This window comes from Plecotus auritus (assembly GCF_963455305.1).
Source record: "Plecotus auritus genome assembly, chromosome: 11".
Taxonomy (NCBI): domain Eukaryota; kingdom Metazoa; phylum Chordata; class Mammalia; order Chiroptera; family Vespertilionidae; genus Plecotus; species Plecotus auritus.
Window position 1 is genome coordinate 22,500,701 of NC_137777.1, and position 22,829 is coordinate 22,523,529.

The following is a 22,829-nucleotide window of genomic DNA, read 5'->3' on the forward strand; positions in this document are numbered from 1 at the left end:
ATAAGGCTTGCAGCAACCTAGGATGCATTTAGTCAAGAAAAATGACTTAATCCTTATAAGAACACAGAGCTTTGTGACATTTTAACTTACCCTTGTCCCATATCAGACTTCCTAGTACAGCGGTAGCCTCAAAAAATAATAGCCTGCTTTCTTGGTATAGGTGGGAGCAGAATAGAGCTTGTTTTTCAAAGCCTCATTCCAGAAAACATAGTCATTTGAACTGTGGAGTAGTTTCCTGGTAGACTCTCTAGAAAGTCACATCTTTATCTGATCTCACCCCAATTCATCCAGTGCTAAACACATTTCTCTAGAAGTCAGAGGTAATTGATCAAGTATTTTAACATTGTGAGTGCCTGATAGATAACAGTTGGAGCAAACGATTGACTAACCAAAGAACGTACAAGGAAAAACTGAGTGGTCAGATGTCCCTAAGGGCTTTGGAAATCTCCCATGTATTTTGAGAACCTAAAAGAGCACACATAGCCCAGCCAGCATGGCTCAGGGGTTGAGCATCAACCTATGAACCAGGAGGTCACAATTCAATTCCTGGTCAGGGTACATGCCCAGGTTGTGGGCTCCATCCCCAGTGTGAGGCATGCAGGAGGCAGCCGATTAATGATTCTCTCTGTCATCATTGATGTTTCTCTCTCTCCCTCTCCCTTCTTCTCTGAAATCAATAAAAATATATTTTAAAAAATAAATAAATAACCCTAGCTGGTTTGGCTCAGTGGATAGAGCATTGGACTGCAGCCTGAAGGGTCCCGGGTTTGATTCTAGTCAAGGGCACATGCCCGGGTTGCGAGCTCGGTCCCCAGTGAGGGATTGTGCAAGAGGAAGCCAATCAAATATTCTCTCTCATCATTGATGTTTCTATCTCCCTCTCTCTCCCTCTCCCTTCCTCTCTGAAATCAATAAAAATAAATTTAAAATAAATAAATAAATAAATAAATAAATAAATAAATAAATAAGCGCATATAAGCATTGGACTCTGCACATGCTCAGGAAAGACCTAAGAATTCCCTAAGCTCTCACTTCTGACTGATATTGCACCAGCAGGAAGTGAAGGCTAAAGCACAGTGGTAAACCTCTTGGCTGACTGAAGATTCAACAAAAACCAGAATCAAAGATGGAAAGTTTTTTACTGAAATTAATAGAGAATTTAAGAGAATACAGTGCTATGAAAGATTATATGACAACAAATTAGATAACCTACATGAAATGGACAAAATCCTAGATAACACAAGCAACCAAAACAGACTGAAGAAGAAATAAAAATTCTGAATAGATCCATAACACATGAAGAAATGTGTTAGCAATAAAAGTAATAAAAGACAAACCATCACCAGATGTCTTCACTGGTGAATATGATTCCAGCAAAGGCTTAGAGAGGAATAACCCTTATCTTTCAAAATATAGAAGAGGACGGTGTACTTCCTAACGTATTTTATGAGGATAGCTTGCATTTCTTTGATACCAAAACTAGACAAGGACATCACAACAAAACAAAACTGCAGACCAATATAGACAAATTTTTCAACAAATTGCTGCATGTCGAGTCCTAAAACATATGAAAGGGATTATGTACCATAACCAAGTGGGATTTATCAAAGGAATGCAAGGTAATTTCAACATATAAAAATCAATGTAATAACCTATATCAATAAGATAAAGGGCAGAAAACACATGGTTATCTCAATTGATGCAAGATATGCATTTGACAAAGTCCAACTCCCTTCCATAAAAAACATGCGATAAACTAGGAACAGAAGCGAATATTTCCAAGATGATAAAAATGAAAACCTTATGGATAACATCATACTAAATAATGAAAGAATTAATGGTTTGCCACTATGATCAGAACGAGAAAAGGATGTCTACTCTCCCCACTTCTGTTCAACATTGTACTGGATATTTTATCCTGGGCAGTTAATCAACAAAATAAAATAAAAGACATTTAGATTGGAAAGGAAAAAAGTAAGCGTATATTTACATATGATATGATCTTCTATGTAAAATCTTAAGAAATCCACCAAGAAATATGGGAACTGAAAAATGAGTTCAGCAACTTTTCTGGACACAAGATCAATGCAAAATACATCAATGGTTTCTACATAGCAGATATGAGCAAACATGAAATTAAATTAGGTAAGCAATTTCATTTAAATTCCTACACCATCAAAAATACATAAAAGTAGATTTATTAAAATAAGTCCAAAATTTTTGTGGAAAACTATGAAACATTGTAGAAACAAATTAAAGAAGACAAATAAATATATTTCCTATGTTCATGGATTGGAAGACATTTTTAAGATAACAATACACCCTGTCTTATCTACAGATTAAAAAAACACACACAAAACCAACCCATCATAACCCCAAGTAACTTCTTTGTGGAAATTGACATGCTGATCCTAAAATGCATATGAAATGCAATAGAATTAGAATAGCCAAAATAAACTTGAAAAAGAATAACTAATTTAGAAGACTTCACTTTCTAATTTTAAAATTTAATAAAAAATTACAATAATTGCATACATACACTTGCACACATGTACACCCACAAACATACCCACACATGATCAATCAGATTAAAGGAGAAAATAAAATTTCTGAGCTCAATATTTCTGAAGAGAGTAACAATGGATATTTTTTCTTTATACTTGCAAATAAAGAGAAAAAATAAAAAGGAAAGAAAGAAGGAAGACAATGGGAAGGAGAGAAAGAAAAATGGCAAAGAAACAAGAGAGGTTGAAGGGATAGAAATTATTATAGAGAATGGTAGAAAAAGAAAAGATAAGAAAGGAAGGAAAGAAAGGAAAAGAATTCACAAAAATGGAATAGTTAACTAAATCATTCATGTCAGGAAAAACATATTCAAATTTTTAAAATTAGCAGTTAAAGTAGAATATGTAAAATATGCCTTTAAAAAATCTTGCAAATAGCCTTATTGTACTATTTTTTATGTACTGACACATCTTTGATTTCAGCACATAGAGGAAAATAATTTTGTGTGTGTGTGTGTGAAAAATGTCACATTATGACTTCAAGCCATACAGAGAACAGAATAAATGTGATTTTAATTCTATCCGCGGCAGACCATCATATGGACAATAGGGAATGGCAAAATAGATGCAGAGAGGTATCATTATGTTTTCCTTGAGCCAAAAAATGAGAGAAGACTACAGATAATTATCTAAGATTATTATCGTGATTATTGCCATTTGAGTTTGCAGTATAAAACTTCTTGAGAGTAGATAAAATCCCCGATGTATTTTGTAACTTTCTGTATACTGTGAATATGCGTTTCTTAACTGTTGATAATTATGGTGATATCTAAGGGAATTACAAAGTGGACAATGATACTGCATTATAAATAGCAATAAACAGTAGTCTCCCTCTGAAGAATGCAAAAGCCTTTTTGAGTGTTTGAACTGTGAAACAAGTCTATTTAATCTTTCTCTGTAAGTAAATCTCGGTTGCTATCCTTTGGGGAAATTGATTGTTTACCCCTGATTTCCACAGAGTTGTACTCAGCCACTCTTTTAACAACTTGACATTATAGTAAAAGGGTGCATTACTTGTTATTAGATAAAACCATCAGGAAATGTCAAGGGTCTGGAAATTTCTAAGGACTTAGGGAAAGTTGATTTATTTCTGGGAGGGTCAGAGAAGTTCTGAAATAGGTACCCCCAGCATCTCCAGAATCCTGATTCTCTTCATGTTCTAGTGCCCCTTTTTTAAACAAAACGAAACAACAACAAATCCGCATTTTCTAGGGATTTTGGAAATGAGTGGGTTTTTGGTTTTGTCTTGCTTTGTTGTTGTTTTTCCTGCAGGACTCAAGGAAAGTGCATCCACAAGGGGAGGTATGAGGTATTTTCTTTCCTCCGGCCAGTTTCATGAGGCAGAGCCTTAGGATTCCAGAAGGAACGGTCAGACAATGTTTCTCTCATTTTGGTTCTATCTACCTTTTATTCTTACAGCCCAGTGTTAGGCTGTCTCTCAGTCCTAGTGTATGGCAATATTCTGATATTTAAGGTTTTTCTGTGTCTTCGTGTGTGTAATACTGAAATATGACATGTTGCAATGAAAATTGAAACTGGTGTTAGTCAGAATGTCTTCATAGAAACATTGAAGTGTCTTTGAATATACTTTCTAATATTGAGGCTGGATAGATGAAGTGACATGGAGATGCTTTCTCTTTTTATTTTTTAATTCTTCATCAAACTCTCTATTTTTACCTTTCCCAGAGTTGTGAGTGGAAAATGCTTTTTCCTTGTAAATTTTTCTGGACACTTCAATTATGTTGCTGTTTGATTTTGAGATCTAATTTTTATAGACTTACTCCATAGAAAATACAGTTTGTGTTTTCCGTTACAATTTTCTTTTTCTGTATTGGCTAGTAATTATAAAGAGCATAACTGGTAAACAAAAGTGAACTTTTTCTTTTTAGTAAAAGCTTGAGTTGGTTTTACACATTGTGAAGGCTATAAGTATCCATTAACTTTCTGTTTAACAACATATGGGAAATAAATTGATCAGATTTTCATACTTAATGGAATGTATGAAATAGAACTGATATCAATTGGCAGGATTATTTTTAATTTATATCATCATAACATAAAGGAAGCCTGGAACAGGTTCTTATATTAAGCCTAACTACAATTTACTATTTGTCATGACTATGTTTTAATGTACTAATGTTTTAAAAAGATGCACATGACTCTGGTTTCACAAAACAAACAAAAATAAGTGTAGGTTAAAAAATCTCAATACCAAGATGGCATACTTAAGGTTTTTTCAGCTATTTTAAATTAACTGATTTTCATATGGTGATTTTTTTTAAAAAATTGATTTTCATCAGAGAAGGGGTTTCCATCTTAAAAAAGGTATTTACCCATCATTATTTGTAACCATTCTGTAACTTCACAATTTTACAACTGATAATTTTTAGAGTAGCTACTACATCTTTCTATACATTTGTGACTTTAAAGTTAGGTATACAGGGATAATAAGGCAATATTATTGGTACTAACAGAGACAGAATTCAAATATTTAATACATTTTAGAAGCAATCATATTTTAGAATTTAGACATATTACTTAAGTACAGAAATGGGCATTTGAGGATTTAAAATACCAAGAAGTTAAACAAATAGACAAAAGTATGAGACATATATATAAGTTAAAAAGTTAAAATGTGATATGTAAATAGTATGCTATATAAATGCTTCATAATAATCAAATGTTGAAAAAATTAATATAGGAGAGTGTTTTTGTTTGTGCAACTTTTGTAAAGTTATACAAACATGAAAATAATGATTTGCCTTCACTTTATTTGATGTGAACTCACCTGCTTAAATATATTCAGTTATAGACATTCTAATCCTAGGAATACATAAATAAATTAAAAACAGGAGCTCCCAGCAGAAGCAATATGAGAGATTAAGAAAGTGAATTGACAAATGAGAAGAGATTAAAGTACCTCACATTTTATGAGCTAGAGTGAGCAAAGTCTACCAGGGGACATAAAATCTACCTATAAATATCAAGTACTTGTAAACATGGATTAAGGAAATAATTTCTAACCCAATAGTAAAAACAGGAACACTGGATTAAAAAAAAAAAAAGCTAATAAAATATACTGGATATTTAAGAAACAACTTCAGAAAGATGATAAAAACATATTTTTTTTAAAGAAAAGTTTTCTTTTTAATGATTTTAGAGAGAAAGAAAGGGAGAGGGAGAGTGAGAAAAACATTGATGAGAGAGAAACATCTATTGCCTGTTTCCTGCAGGCCCCTTACTGGAATGGAGCCTGCAACCCTGGTATGTGCCTTTACTGGAATCAAACAGGCGACCTCATGGTGCATGGGACAATTCTCAATCAACAGAGTCACACCCAACAGGGCAAAACATACCTTTTTCATTCTTTTGGAAATTGCTTCATAGAGAGCTAGTTGGTATAGGGCCATGGTCGACAAAATGCGGCTCGCGAGCCACATGTGGCTCTTTGGCCCCTTGAGTGTGGCTCTTCCACAAAATACCACAGCCTGGGCGAGTCTATTTTGAAGAAGTGGCATTAGAAGAAGTTTAAGTTTAAAAAATTTGACTCTCAAAAGAAATTTCAATCGTTGTACTGTTGATATTTGGCTCTGTTGACTAATGAGTTTGCTGACCACTGGTATAGGGGCAACAACAAAAATTAACCCCAAAATGGATCATAGGCTTAAAAGTAAAACCTACAATTATAAAACGCTTAGAAGAAAAATAAGAGACTATTGTTTTTCACAGTGGAATACACAAAGCTTTCTTAAACATAAAACACATGAACCATTATTAAAACTCAATATATTAAATTGTACCATAATTATTACTAAAAAGTTTATGTTCAAAAGACATCATTTAAAATTTTAATAAGCTATCCATATAGTAGGAGAATTTATTGCAAAACATACATCAGACAATGTACTTTCAGACATGATAGAATAACACATTTGCCCATTTTCCTTAAACAACTAAAATTCAGACACAATGTAAGAATCGTAAATTTCAGACTTGAACCAAATGTAGTATAAGATAAAGGTTGTTGAGAGGACAAATTAAATAAGCACAGAACCCAAACAGAGCCTGACAATCTTTGTAAGTTGGTGAATTTAGAATTTGAGATCGCCAAGACATCTGTAATTCACAGGCCAGAGTACTGGAGAAAAGTTGTTTCAGAATTGTTACCCTATATATTCATGGTAAACTACTTTATCAAGTCTTAATTACAGTTCCTTTTGTCTTTAGTCTCACAAATTCCATTCATTTACAAAGGTACCTAGGTCAGCATCTTATTCCCCCAGTCCCTCTTCAATGAAGTTATTTCATACAGTTGTAATACATTTATATTCTTTTGTAAAATTTTACAAACCATAGGTTTACTTTTGTGTTGTCAAGTTTTACAGAGTTTGACAAATTATTACTGTCTTGTATTCACCATTACAACATCATACACAATAGTTTCACCAGTCTAAAGAAATCCACAGGCATTCCCTATTCAACACTTTAACATTTTTTTAAAAGATATTTTTATTGATTTCAGAGATGAAGGGAGAGGGAGGAAGAGAAAAAAAAACATCCATGATGAGAGAGAATCATTGTTCAGCTGCCTCCTGCACAACCCATACCGGGAAGGGAGCCTGCAACCTGGGCATGTGCCCTGTCCGGGAATTGAATTGTGACCTCTTGGTTCATAGGTTGAGGCTCAACTATTGAGCAGTGCCGGCCAGGCTCAACTCTTTTTCATATTAACCTTTTATTTAGTGAATTTGCTATACTTGTTTATTATGTATAGAAGTTTTTGGTCCATTCTTTAGGATTTTCTACATAGACAATCTTGTCATCTGCATATATATAGTTTTATTTCTTCATTTCTAATCGTTACAGTTTTTATTTCTTTTTACTTTCTTATTTCATTGGCAAAGAGTCCAGTACTATGTTGAACTGGAATGGTGAGCAAGGACATCCTTGCCATACCAAAACAAAACTATAGGTACCGAGATTTTCCATATACTTTCTGAATACACAACTACATAGTCTCCCCTATTATCAACACCTCCTAGATGGTACATTTGCTCCAATTGATGGAATGCTTTAATTTTTCAAAATGTTCCTCCTGTTTGTTGTTCGTATATAGGACTATAAATGAGTACTATGCACAAAATTCTTGCTTTACATTTTAGTATGGGGCCATACACATGACTGTTCAAAGTGGAATTTTGCAAAGCAATCTTAATAATCAATGATAAAAATTAAAATGTTACATTCTCCCAAAGGACATATTCTTCCAACACCAGAAATGGCCTTTGGAATACAGTAGATGGGTTCATTTTGACCACCTAGAGGCTGGGACACACATGTCTTTGGTTGAAGTTAAGTCACATGGAGGGGCAGAGATCATGGTCAGGTGGTCCACCTTGGATATGAGAGACATACCCTTGGAGCACAGAGATGGGTCACAGGAGATGTTAATGGTTATATTCCTGCCCAAGTGTCACCAGGACCACAGAGAGTCAAGACTCTGGGTTATAAGGAGGGCCAGTTGTCTAGTTATTTCATTGTTTGCCTGAAAAGCCACAACTTACCATGAATGAGTGCAGTGTCCAGGAGAAGGGAGATCACTCAGGCATCCTTGTGAGGTGCATTCAACTTAAAATGAGAGCCTGGGACAGAAAACTGCCAGTAACCAGTATCCAGTTACATTTCTTAGTTTACAAGGATACAGACCTGTCTGTAATTCAGTTCAGTGACTCCCTCTCCTGAGTCTCTAGTTCTTTATGAACTTTAAGGTTAAGGACAAGGAGAAAACAATAAAAGATCCCAGCGTCCTATAGTGGGGGTGCTAAAGCATCCTAATATTGCAGAGAACACCAGGATCTTTCGGGAACATTTCAGGACACATAGATATGTAAAAATACCTGGAGGAATTGCTAGAATATCTTTCCCCCTGTAGATGTGAGACACAACTAGATTCACCATTTACGCATTTGGAATTGCTAGAAATTTAAATACTGATTTCAGTGAGTGAATGCTGGCAGACAGTGGTTAACATCGGAGCCTCACTTCTCATGAGAGCAATAGACTGACCCATCAGAAGAGAAAAGAGAGCCAATGAACTTAGGAAGCAAAAAAGACTCTCTTTGACTCTGATTCCATTTGCGGACAGCCTGCTGTATTAGAAATGTTCCCCTCCTGAATTGCAGGGATGTCTGAGAGATTAATGTTTGCTAGCTGTGGGCCAAACTCCTGGGACGTTTGCCAGCAACTGAAGTTCTGTGTGGCTGATTCAAAAACCAGACTGGATGAAAAAAAAAAAAAAAAAAAAAAACCACAAAAAACTGACGGGGAGAAAACTGTCAGGACTGGACAAACTGGGATAATGACAAGAAACATCTGGAACGTAAAAGAGGAGGGGGAAATATCATTAGGAAGGCATTGTGTGAGGAAGGCCTGCGTTAGGAGACTACTCTCCTTTAGAGATCTGGGGTATTCATTCTCAACCCCACAACACACAGCCTCTGAGTTCTCAAACACCCAGTAAAGGAGGCTTGCTTATCTTATCTCCATATTACTTTTTAACTCTTTATCTCTTTATTCTTCCCACTGCCACATTGCCATCATGCCTCCCTGAGTCTCCTCAGACTAGAGGACAACAAAGCCAAGAAGGCAACACTGCCTCCCCAAACAGATGCTTGATGAAAAGAGAGGGAACCCCGAACATTCTAAGTGGACACCAGACCCCTCGCTGGAAACCGAATTTTGCCTCATGGAACTTCTATTTCTTCAGCAAAAGCCACATAAAGCTAGTACCATTAAGCTTGCTACTAACTCCAGCCGATGGCTTTTAGTGATTCAAGGATCAAATTGGAGCTGCTTGCAGGCTGGAATGCTGATAGGAAAGATGGGTCTACAGTCTACACAATAGTCAGAGCTTTTAACAGGAATCCCAGACTTCCAGGATGAAGTAAGTATAGAAATAGGAAGTGACAATGAACTTCTCTTTTCCTACTCCAACTTCAGCAAATAAATAGACATTTACACCCGGATGAAACAATTTCTGAGACAGTGGGAAGAAAATAGCAATGTAACTGACTATCTGTTTCACTCCTGAGGGGAAAAGACCAAATACAATTGGTGAGACATAGGCATAATACACTACAAAAAGAAAAGGAGTATTTGGAGGTCAGATAGAATGATAAATACCCCTCTTTTTATTTTTATTCCAGATATAGATTTGATGAGCCCCTGAATCAAGGGGTTGAACCAGAATACAATGAGCAGAATTCTCTGAGGGGACCTCCAGGGGACTTGGAAAATTTGGTATTTAATTAGTGTCCTAACAAATATCTTTTAAATTTGTTTTGAGAAAAGTGTTTAGAACTTAGTCCACATTTGTCCACATATATGTGCATGCTCGTGTCACAATTTAGTTCACAGGGATGTTAACATGGACATTTCCTAGAACATCATGCTGTATTAATGGTACCGTGCTAGTTGAACCTGAGTAAGTCCTCTGGATGCCTTAGTAAGATGTATATACGCCAAAGTGATGGAAAATTCAGGGGCCTGTTATATTAGTGAAGTTTTTAAGTAACCATGGCATAAATATGCTGAGATATCATCTTTAATGTCAAGGCCAAATTGTTGAAACTGTCATGCCCTGCTATCAAGAGAGGAACTCAGACTGTTATTCCATGGATTTGGGAGGAGTCTTTGATAAGGCTCAGGAAGAGAGTGTGGTAGGTAGATTCTCATTCTAATTCTAATTCAATGAACCTTACCCTTGTATAAGCACCTCCTATTAAGTATGTGTGGAACCTGTTCAAATGATGAGTCATGATTTCAATGATTATGCTATATTGTATATTAAAAGGTGTTTTATCGAAGTAATTAAACTCCCAAACCAGTGTACCTTAAGATAAGGAGGTTGTCCTCAGTGAGCCTGATCTAATCAGGTGAGTCTTTAAAGAAATGGGATCTTCCTGGTGAGACATATTCCTTCAAAATGTGAGAGGATTCAACATTAGGGAGATTCTCTGTAGCTGGCTTTGAAGCTGGAGAGCACCAAGCAGCAAAGTATGGAGGCAAACTCAGGGAGCTGACATAGCCCTGGCTGACAGTCATCGAAGAATGAAAACGTCAATACTATATTATGAAAGAACTGGATTTTGTCAGCTGTCTAAATGTGCTTGGAAGCAAATTCTTTCTCAGGTTCTCCAGGAAAAAAAAAAAAAATCAGTCTGACCAACATCTTTATTTCAGCCTTAGACCCTTAGCAGAAAACCCAGCCAGACCATGCCTGGACTTGTGACCCATAGAACTATGAGATAATAAATGTGTGTTGTAAGTTGTCAAGTCTGGTGTATACTTTCTAAGAGTCATGTAAAGGATTGTCCTTTTTGGTAACACTGTAGATGGTGATGGAGGAGGTTTTTGAGAGGATGTAACTGCCTGTTGACCTGCAAGATAGACCTGGGCAATCAGAGTTTCTGACCCCACCCCCTGTTCTGGAAATGTACCTTCCATTCACTATTCCCACAGTAGATGCTATTTCCAGGACAAAGCCTTTAGACAGTAATGTGTTGTTGAGACCAGGTGGATGTCATACATGCTGAGTCCCATTGAGGCATCTGTATAAACTCTTTTTTTTTTTGTATAAACTCTTAAGATTCTGGCAGGAGGGTTTAGAGATCTCATCTCATGGCTGCCACCCAAAGTAAGTCTTGTACATGAGGTCCCTTGCTAATATATATATGTTTTTTTTGTTGTTTTTTTTTTCTGAATGGGGTTTTTTATTTACTAAGGTATCTCTATTTCCATCAAGTATTCTAAGTAAAAATTTTTTTGTTGTTGTTGTCTTATTAATAGAACACAAGGTCTCTGCGTTTTGTTTTGTTTCTTTAATGATTTAATTTATTGGGTAACATTGGTTCACAAAACTATAAAAGTTTCAAGTGTACTTGCCACCTACCAATGTGGAGTGGTCTGTCTTTTTCTTCCATTTCGCCTCGGCCTCCGTGAACAAGAGCCAGTTTTGAATTTCACCTGGGGCACTCCTGAGTGGTAGAGCACTTCACTGTTCCCAAAAAAGAATCTGGAGAATCACTTCCAAAAATGATGAATTCACTCTCTGTCTTTCAGCATTTGTCCAAAGACTCACACACACGTACACAGACACACATGAAGAGGAATGTCTCCTATTTCAAAATGAAGAATCACATTAATCATTTTTATATTATTTCCTTGAGATCGAATTTGGCACTGGCAATATTTTAATAAAATACACCTTATATTAAGCTGTTTTCAGTAAAAAATTTTTGATCATGAATATGATAGTATTTTCTTAAATAATACATAGTACAAATTTTTATATATTTAATTATTTTTCAATATTACTTGATTTTCAATCATATTTCGCAAGAGAACTAAAATTAGCTTTCATTTACAAATATTATTTTTAATAACCATTTATAGTAATTTTTAAAAAATATACTCTACTCTTTGTTCTATTATTAACTGAGATTTCTAGTCACTACATTTAGCCAAATGGTGTGAGTCACCTCCCTTAAAAAAATGTAGGTTTCTCACCTGGGATGGGAGGATTATAACTATATGTGTTCTTCCTGAAACAAAAGAGTGTTTTTGTTAAAGTCCTTTGCTCTAATTCACACATTTATTGCTTAGTAAATGCAAGGTGCTTCTCTTTGAGTTCCAATATTTTTATGTGTAAAATGGAGACTATATTAATGCTGCCTAGTTCTAAAGTTGCCAGAAATACTAAATGAGATATTCCGTGTAAATACTTCACACTGTGCTGTTAATATTAGTGTTAATAAATGTTATTTTTATTATTGTTCCCTCTGTAGATTTTTTTGAATGCTGGATAATGTAATGTTTGTAAAATTAGTTTGTATACTATTTATATCTGGTAATTATAATTTTATTAGTATCAAGACTAAAAAAAAACTCAGTAAATCAGTTCAGGATAATTGATGTCTACTTATTACATCAGACAGAGACAATAGGGCAAGGTCATTAAGTGGGTCAGGAAACAAAAAATTGCTCTTCCAATATATATTTTTTAAAATATATTTTTATTGATTTCAGAGAGAGGAAGGGAGAGGGAGAGAGAGAAACATCAATTATGAGAGAGAATCATTGATTGGCTGCCTCCTGCACACCCCCTACTGGGGATCAAGTCCACAAGCCTGGCATGTGCCCTGACAAGGAACTGAACTGTGACCTTCTGGTTCATGGGTTGATACTTAACCACAGAGCCACACTGGTAGGCTTCTCTTCCAATATTTTAATGTGGGAAAAACTATCAGATAATAATATACTAGAATATCATTAATTTGTGAATTAATGATGTTAAACATCCTGGCTATTTTTTCTCTGGCCCTAACAATTAAGAATGGACGCATATTTGGGATATTCTTGCTGCAAATGGGAATAACCACATTAAACAACTTAGTCCTGTTGGAAGATTGAAAATTTGCTACAAAATAACCTCATCAAGATGGGGGTGACTGGATAAAGAAGGTGAAGGAATTAGCTAAAGAACATATATGCATATATTCCATGGACAGGGACAATCGTTTGGTGAAGACCAAGGGAGGGGAAGTGTGGGTGAGTGGAGGTGGGTAATTATGTCAACATTAAACATGTTTTAATAAAATTTTTAAAAAAGGATAGAATAAGGCATTTCAAAGAGACAGAATCTAAGATTTAACTCAAGAGAAAAGAATTCAACGAACAGAACTGACACAGCTAGACAGCAAGATGTTGTAGACATGGGTATGCACTGCCCAATTTCCGCTTCAAAGGACTGGATGCCCACCAGCAGGGAGAGCAGCCAGCTGTCTAGCTGTCAGCTCTGACATGCCAGCCTCAGTCACAGAAAGCCAGCTTCCCCAACATCACATCCTTCCTGTGGCAACCCATGTGCAGTTATTAAATCAGGTGAGGATATAAAGGTTCTGTCATTTCAACAGGGCAGGAGACAGCCTAACAGGCAATATGTACTCCGGAGCTCCCTACCGTGTTGGCGGAGCCTTTGTCAGTCCTGTACTATAATTTGGTTTTTTCCTTTAGCTCAATCCAGCTTCCTCCACTCACAGGAATTGATTCCCAGTAAAGATCTTGCCCCTTAAATTCCATCTCAGTGTCTGCTGCTGGAAATATAACTGTGACACTAGAGCAGAGTAAGAAAGACCTTTCCCTAGCTATGATTGGGATAGAAAACCAATGCAAACTTTTCCCCTCAAGTCATTAGGAAATATGAGAATATGTAAAACAGTTAAAACCATTTCTTACCTTTGACAATTTCTGGTAATAAAACCAAAGCAAATGACCTATATATAAAAGCCTAAGCGACCAGCCGACTGGCTGACCAGCAGACTGGCCAGTAGCTATGATGCGCAATGACCACCAGGGGGCAGACGCTCAACGCAGGAGCTGCCAAGCAACAGCAGCTTTGCAGAGTGCCCTCTTGCACTCCAGGACCATGCAGGGGATGTTGGACTGCCTGTTTTGCCCTGATCCCCACAGGCCAGGCCGAGGGACCCCATCTGCCAGAGGGACCCTGCTCACTCTGTAGATGCCCTTCGAGCCCCGGCACCACCCCAGGTGTAGCCGGCCAGGGAGGTACCTCGGGAGGTTGGCTCCAGGGTGTGTCCAGCCCGTCTCACCCAGTCCCATCCCTGTCGACCACCTTCTAATTAATTTATTTTCAATGTGCATGAATCCATGCACTGGGCCTCTAGTATGAAATAAAAACAAAGTTGACTCAATGATATTATTGAGAAAATTAAAAATGTGTTAGTATAGGAATCCTAAATGCCAACATTATGGCATATTTATAAAAATAATATTATGCAATAAATATTTATTATGCAATGGTTATGCTTATTAAGCAATTCTAATGGGGACACTCCTATGGAACAGGGCTTGCTTCAGTGTAGCTTTCTTGCTCACTGAGTCTTCCCCTTGAGTGTGTTGTTCATAGATGTATAGGGTTGTAATCTGGCATAGTCTGAAGTTGTCCGCCGGGTGCACTGGCTCGAGGGCCTCCTGGAAGGTGAAAAGTCAGCCATTGCCTGTGCCCTGCCTGCGGCCACCTAGAACAAGCTATAGGGCGGGCGATCGGCAGATGACTGCTACTTGTGTTGGGCTTGGGAAGCCCAGGAGAAGCCGAACTGTGAATCAAGGCAATCAGCTGCTGGTGCCAGGCCTGGGCCACTTTTTGAGAGGTATGGGGCATGCTGAGTCAAGTTGCTACTTTTTTGAGAGATTTTTCAATTTTTTTTTTTAATCCGAAGTACCTCCATGCTCCCCAACCTTTAAAATTTTTTACTACTAAAATCATCTAAATATTTTCTTTCTTTAATTTAGAAACATGATCAAATTATTATTATTTTATGAGATCTCCTAACAAAGTCTTATTCTTTTTAAAGGCTTTCTTATTTTTTTAAACTTACTCATAGTTACTATACCTGAATAAGAACCAAAGCAACTTTATTTTATTGCTCATATTTGAATTTCTTTTATTTTTCTCCTACTTCCTAGAACCCCTTATGGTCTCTGCTTTTAAAATAATCACAGAAAACAGTAGAGATTTTTTATGTATTGTCTAAAATAGTCTTCCCACTGTTCCACACTTATTGATTCTCATACTTCTAAAATCTCTTTTAGAAATCAATGTTTTGACCTTGACATATTCTTAATTTCAGTATTAAAAATACATTCCTTCGTTTCATTTTCTTTGATTTTGTCTGCTTTATCGAACCAAAAGTTATAAAAAGAAAAAGTAAAACTTTGAGATTTTTTTTGATGAGTCTTCATTATTCTATTTAAATCATGGCAAAAAATGACAGTACAATCTGGGCTTTATGCTACCTCGTGTTTAATTTATTTTGTGTTGAAAGAACATCTTCTAAATTGTAAAATTTGTTGCTCTATATTTTTCTTTTGTCTTTCTTCCCCACCATTCCCAGTACATACATTTGTGGTCACTCATTCTTACCACCACCCCAATGCTTCTGGCCACCCCCCTCTCATCCCTGCCTTATATGATTCCCAGCCACACAATTTTCTTTCTGACTATAACAATTTATCTTTAGAGTATCTTCTCCTCTACTTACTCCAATTTCTTTTATTCATTCACTTTAAATACTGCTTAAAATTTTTCTTCCACTATTGCATTTATTGTGATTAACCATATTCATCTCTAAGTTCTTATGTTGTATTTAAATCTAATTCCCAATAAAGCAACTTGAATATATTCATATGCTTCATTTGCTTTAATAATTTTTATGTGTTTTCTCTGCCTGTAATAAAAATGTCTTCTTTTCTGATATATAATTAAATAGTATCTCTTATAAGAAGTTTTTCTATTTTTACTGGGCAGAATTATTTGAAATTTATTGCCACTAAATGACTATTTTATATGTATGTTGAATAACAGGAGGCATTCTAAATGCTATTTAATAGTTTTTAAAATTTATTTATTTTTACTTTTTTAGAGAGAGAGGAAGGGAGAGAGAGAGAGAAAAAAACATTGATTGGTTAACTCCCATATGTGCTGCAATCGGAGATTGAACCCACAACCTAGGTGTATGCCCTGACCAGAATCGAACCCACAACCTTTTGGTGTACTGGACGACACTCCAACCAGTTAAGCCACCCTGTCATTGTTATTTAATAGTTTAATATTAAATGATTGCTAATTTCTTACTAAGGGATAAGTGAAATTAAAGCCTTTCCTTTACACCCTTTTTTATAGACTCTAGCACAGGAGATGATGGGAGTCAAGTTATTTACTTAAAATATGAACTGTAGACATCTTGAGATGTTTTATTAAAATTTCCAAAGACTAGTAAATTATCCACCAAATAGTAGTGTTCAGTAAATATTTGTTAAATTAATTTTGTCAAATAAAATTTCAATGGCATTGATCTCCAAAGAATAATAACAGTAATTCTGAATTAGCAATTACATTTGTGACTTACTATGCATATATACCCAATAGCAAAAATTATTTTAATCATAATAAATTATTTTTGACCTCAGTATGATATTAAAGTTAAAAACTTTTGTTATGCGTAAATATGCTTTAAAAATTAAATGTTTGGCTAATTTCCTTATTCAAAATAGATCATTAATGCTCTCACAGTTAATGTATGTTCTATATGTAATATTTGTTGTTTAATATATTCTACTTCTTTTAATTCAGAATACATGAAAAGTCAATATAACCCCTAAATCATTACTCTAACTGTAATGAAAATGTATGTATTTCTCTATTTCAACTAATGAATGGCTATGTAAGGCAAAACAACTTCAAACCTCGTTGATTGTATTTTTGAGCCAGATCTAAATGGAGTAGTAGACATGCACATTCAATAAAGTAGTCTCCCAGTGCAGATAAACATAACCTATTGAGAATAAATCTTTCAATTCAACATATACATGCTTTATCAATGACTTCATTTGGAAGACAGGATATTTACTACCACTCAAAATAAAGCATGATGGCCTGTGTCAGAATGTTATAAAACATATTACTCTTAAGAGCAGAAGGGGGAAAAGAATGAAAAACATGATGGACCTTGAATAACAACTCAACAGTAATTCTGTTTAATTGCTTTTCATCCTCTCTAGCAGCAGCGAAGCTTTAAAACATTGATCAAAGATGATGACTATCACAAAGCACTTAAGGTGCAGCACATTGTTAAATTTCCTCAGCCTCTGAAATAATTGCAGCATGAGCAAGCACAGAGATGATTCCCCACCTTCACCCGCCTTCCTCAAATAATTTCCCAGCCAAGGTAGATGGGATTAAAAGAAATCTGACATGAATGAGCTATATTAGGACATCAATGTCAAAGATATATCATAGGCACTTGCCTCAAAAATGATATAAATACTGGGAACATTTCACGTTAATGCACATCAGAATTCAGACACTCTTCTTACTGACAAACTACTGAACTAAAGGACACAAGCACACCCAATGGATGAGAAAAATGCAACACAGAAATGGGAAGTGTTTATTGATGATATAAAGGAGATAGCTCTTCTCTGCTGAGACTTAATAGCTTATGGGGATAATCAATAAAGGAATCCCTCCTCCCCAAGAATTTAGTAGTTAATGTTAGATAAATGTTTTAAGCACATGGTTTCATTAGAATTTAACTATATTAATTTATCCACAATTTAATAAATTAAAGATTATTATTGATATCCCACTAAGTGCCAGGCATTCTGTAGGAACACAGGTTCTGTGCTGTTACAATGTTTGCATGTGAGGCTCCAGGCCACGTCCTTTCAGCCCATCAGATTTCAGCTCACACAACTAGGCTTGATGGTCACACACCTTTGCCCGTTTCCTAAATCAAATGTTCCCTTGAGGCCTCTCTGCTCTGGAATGCCACTCAATTACAATGAGAGGAATCAGGAACTGAGGGGAATTTAATGCCCTTCAAGTGAGTCTCAGCCAGTGGAATGAGAGGATAGATGCTTTATCCTCCATGCTCTCTGGAAGGATAACTGGAAGATGTAATGTACTTTCTCACATTTTGAGAGTGGTTTGAGTCCTCACTGCTCAAGCACAATGGTAATCAGCTCGTGCTGATCAACCACCAGCTTTTCTTCTTTACCTGTCCCATTGTCCCACTCTCTCCATTTTGTTACTGCGCTCTCTTCTCCCCTCCTCCCAACAACAACAACAACAAAACCCCACACCTTAACACATGTTTCAATCGCTTGTTTCAGGACCTGCTTTCAGAGAGGAACCCAAACCAAACAGTTGGTACTGGAAGTAGCAATAGAAAGTAGCCCCTTAAGATGAGATTCTGAAATTGGTTCCCTCATAGGTCAAATGTCAACAAGGACCCCATCACCAGTCATAAAAGAGGTGCTGGAAACTCTAGATATGCTTTACCACCACCTTTTTTAAGACAACTGTGGAGAGTTGAATGAGACCCAGGTGGAGGAGATCACAGGTGTATGCAATAGCTCTAGCACCTGAAATCTCTGAGGGCAAGCTATCTATAAGGCTTGTGGAGGTAGCCTCACAAGTCTTGAGGTAAAAGGATGGCAGGCTCAGTTCAGCCAACTCTCAACTCAGGACTTGCTAGAAAAACAAGAAGGCCTTCTTGCATTGTTTACTACCTGCACCTGGAGGACAGACAGCACTGAAAACCAAACCAAACAACAAAAGGAGGCCCAGGATTTAATTATAAGCGTTGACACACGGAAGAGACATGGAATGCTCAGCCTCTGTGGGTGTTCTGACATCAAGGTGTGGTGTGAATAAGTGGGACCGAGGAACTTGATGGATTGCTGGGAAAGACAGACCTGAGAATGTTGCACCTCCACATTTTCCTGATGTCACTGGACTTTGAGAGCAGCGCTGTCACTGTTACTGGAGGGAAATCTCCCCTTGACTGCGGCCAATGTAAATACATTACCTGAGGTGAGTGCCTTGTGATACATGTTTTCTCCTTTTGACTCAAATCTATACATGTGTTCAACTGTCAGTATAGTCCAAGAGAGGAAATACAGTCTCTGCTATGAGTAATTTATTGTATCAGACAAGTCTGAGGACTGGCTAATAGGTGAATATATATGAGCAGAAACATGTACAGAGTTGAATATTGAGAGTATTTTTCTGGATAAACATATAAGGTTGGGGAAGTAAGGCTTGTTTACCTGGAAGCACACCCCAATAGCATAAAATATAATATTCTGTGTGAATACCTGGAGCTGGATTTATTGTGAGGCTGGAAGGAGTCCTTAAAACTTGAATGCAATAGTGGTTTAGAGTAAATGATATGGAGAGTCTAGAATCTCCTGAGCAAACTTTTAAGGAAGTGATTATGGTGGTGGGCCTGAGGAAGGTGAAGGGCATGTACAATGAAAACTTATCAAACAGTTATATTATGCACATACATTTGATAATGCAATTTTAATTTATTCTCTGCAAATTGTGATTTAGATTTAACTAAATTCCAATTAAAATAACAGGTTTTCTCTTTTTTTGGTTAAAATTGACCGGCTGGTACAAAATTTATGTGAAAAAGCAATGAACTTAGAATAGCCAAAATAATTAGGAAAAATAAGAACAAAGATGGAACTTATACTACCTTAATTTGTATTCCAACTCAAATTTTCACCAATAAGTGAATTGATAAAACCTATTTAGGTATAAAATGGAATATTACACAGCAACAAAGCAAAATCCAGAATCTTGAGTGTTGAATCACACAACAAAATTGAATCTCAACAATATTTTGACCTAAAGAAGCCAAATACAGAACTGAATATGTTGTATTATTTCATTTAAATTAAATCGTTTCACTTGATTTTACATTAAATCAGAACAAGAAAAACTAAAAGGTAAGGACAGAGAGAAAAAGAGTTTTTTCCTGGGTATTTACTTCAATGAGACACAGAAGAATTTTGAGGGAATGGAAATGTAAACATGAGTATACTTTTGTCATAATTTCTTGAATTATACACTTAAAATTGTTGAATATTATTGTATGCACATTATGCCTCCAAGTTTATTTAAAATATATGCCTAAAGAAAATGAAATTTTACTACGGCCAAGTCATTCTATAGTAGCTTGCCTAAAGAATGTTTGAATAGCAGCACAGATTGTCAGCTTGCAATATAGAACATGTATTGGTCAATCAGATTCTCTCCTTCAGGACTTCCAAACTTAAAGGGGTGATAGGAAAACACGGAGCTGGTCAGAGGTCACTTTCATATCTGCCACAGCAGCAACGCAGTGGGCAAGACCAATCCTTTCTTGTGGTTCTTAATGCTTTTGCTTTCAGAGCTTGTTGGATTTTGCCAGGTTCCTAAGCCTCAGTTCAATCCGATATCCTGCCAATAAATCCCTTTTTGGCTTAAGCGAGTTAGATTCAATTTCTGGCAGGTACACTTGAATATCTCTTTATTAGATTACAACATCTTTAGGAAGCAGAGAACACATTTTATTTATCATTTTATTCCCAGTGATACAGGATAGGCATAGTGCTTAATGCATGGCTTAAACTCTATAAATGTGCACATGAAAGAATCCAGCAGGGCACGCATAGAACTTTTCTGGAGAAGCATCAATTGTCCTGTTTGGTTGCAGTGTGACTGCAGGCACTGTGAACCTCAGTCTTGGGCGTGTGGTGTTCACAAAAGGTCCTTATCTCTTTAGATGGAATACAAAGTCTCGCAGGTACAGCAGGTCCCCGGGTGACGTCAGAGACCCATTCCTACAGGGACGTAAGGCCGTTTTTGGTAAGTCGGAACCCACCTACATAAGCACCTGCGTCACTCACGTGGAGCACACACACAGCAGTAATGAAGTGAAACAGTAACAAAAATGTAAAAGAAAGATAACAATTCCTGGCCTTTACTTGTGGTAAATACATAATAAAAAACATAAAGCACATATGGACATACGTCGAAATGACGGAACTTTTTTTTTTTTTTTAAATAAATGGGAGATGACGACATAACCACGAAAGGACGTACATTGAGTCTGACGTAACCCGAGGACTGCCTGTATTCCTGCCCACCCATAGAAGTAAGGCTTTCTTTTGTTTTCCTATTTCCCCTTTCCAGAAGCATGATTTCCATCAGTGCCCTCAGGCTACAGCCTCTAATTCTTCCCCTGCCAGGTGAAGGCTTTTGTTCCTGAGGGGAAATAGCAAAGATGAATCTGGGTGGGTACCAGCAGGGGCTGCCATTGTCCTATCACCACCACAGGGAAGCTTTCTCGTTCCTCTTGTTAGAACTCGCTGGGGTTCCGGAAGGCAAAGCCCACAGGAGGGTTATCAGTCTCCATAGGTCTGCATCTCTTACGGGTTTCAAAACTTACACTAGTCCACACGTAACCCTTCGCGATTTGTTTAAAAAATTATAAAAATGACTCACCTTCCTGGATTTTGGACATTTGGAAACTTCTGTCCCAGGTAAGCAACTGCCTGTTTCTTCTTTTAGTCATTTTTTTTGTTTGTTTGTTGTTTTTTAAAACATATTTTGGGTTAGTTTGCCCTGCAATCTCAATTCCCTCAGGTAAAGTAGTTAACTTGTCATTTTCCACCTTTTTTCTTGTTCTCAGTGTAGAAAGTATACAGCTCTCAACATTTCTTAACTGAGATGGAAAGTATCCTTTTAAACCATTTTAACAAATTTTAGAGGGAGCTGTGTGGTAGAGATGGAAGTGTTTATATTTTAGAATTCACATACTTGGTCCAACTTCCAACTCTTCCTCTTACACGTTCACGTATCTCTAAGTAGATAACTTGACCTTTGATCAACACCAAGAGAAAAAGATAACTTGACCTTTGATCAACACAAGAGCTAAATGACAACAAGGAATAGGAAGAATCTAGTACAAAGAAAACACCCATTAAATATTTATCTTTTTCTCTTCTCTTGCTCTGGCAAAATGTAAACTTGAAATTGCTTATGTGTTATGTGTTCTAAGTACTGAATTCTTTAAAAGTAGGAACATTTTCTTGTTTAGATTAGACTCATCAACTCCATGCACGGAGCTTGGAACATAATAATTTGTGCTAAAAAAATATGCAGATATGCTTAAGGCTAAGTTGTAGGTGGTACTTAGGAAAAGATTTACGAGATATATTTTCAGTATGAAAAGCTCCTCCAAGAAGGCCATAACATTAAATGGTCAGGAAAATTGTACACAGAAGGGTGAACCATCATCTCTCAGAAGTAACTTTTCCTAGCTGGAGACCTTCAGGGAACAATGAGTAGTGAACACAGGTTTTTTGGTTAGATATTCTTGTTTTTTTTTTACCTTAACTTCTCAAGGCTGTGTGAACTTAGGCCTGTCAGTTAACTTCTCCATGGCTTCAGTTTTTCCTGTCTGTACCCGGCAGAACTTTGAGACTTGGAAATAATTTATGTCAAGTTTCTTGCACACAGTAATGCTTAGTAAATATGTTATTCTTCGTTTTCACATAAAATTTCATCCTGAGGGAATCATGTTCTTTTAGTAGAAAGGACTTTTTCTGGTTTTAAAAAAAGAACTCTGTGCACAAAAAGAGCTGCATGTTTTCAGAATGGAGAAGAAGATACATGTCTGGACCCATAGAAAACTGGTTCTGTGGAGAATGAGGATTCTTTTCAAAGAGGAGGGTAGAGGGGCATACATGGTGATGGACGGAGACTTGACTTGAGGTGCTGAACACACAATACAGTGTACAGATGACGTGTTATGGATTTGTGCACCTGAAACCTGTATAATCTTGTTA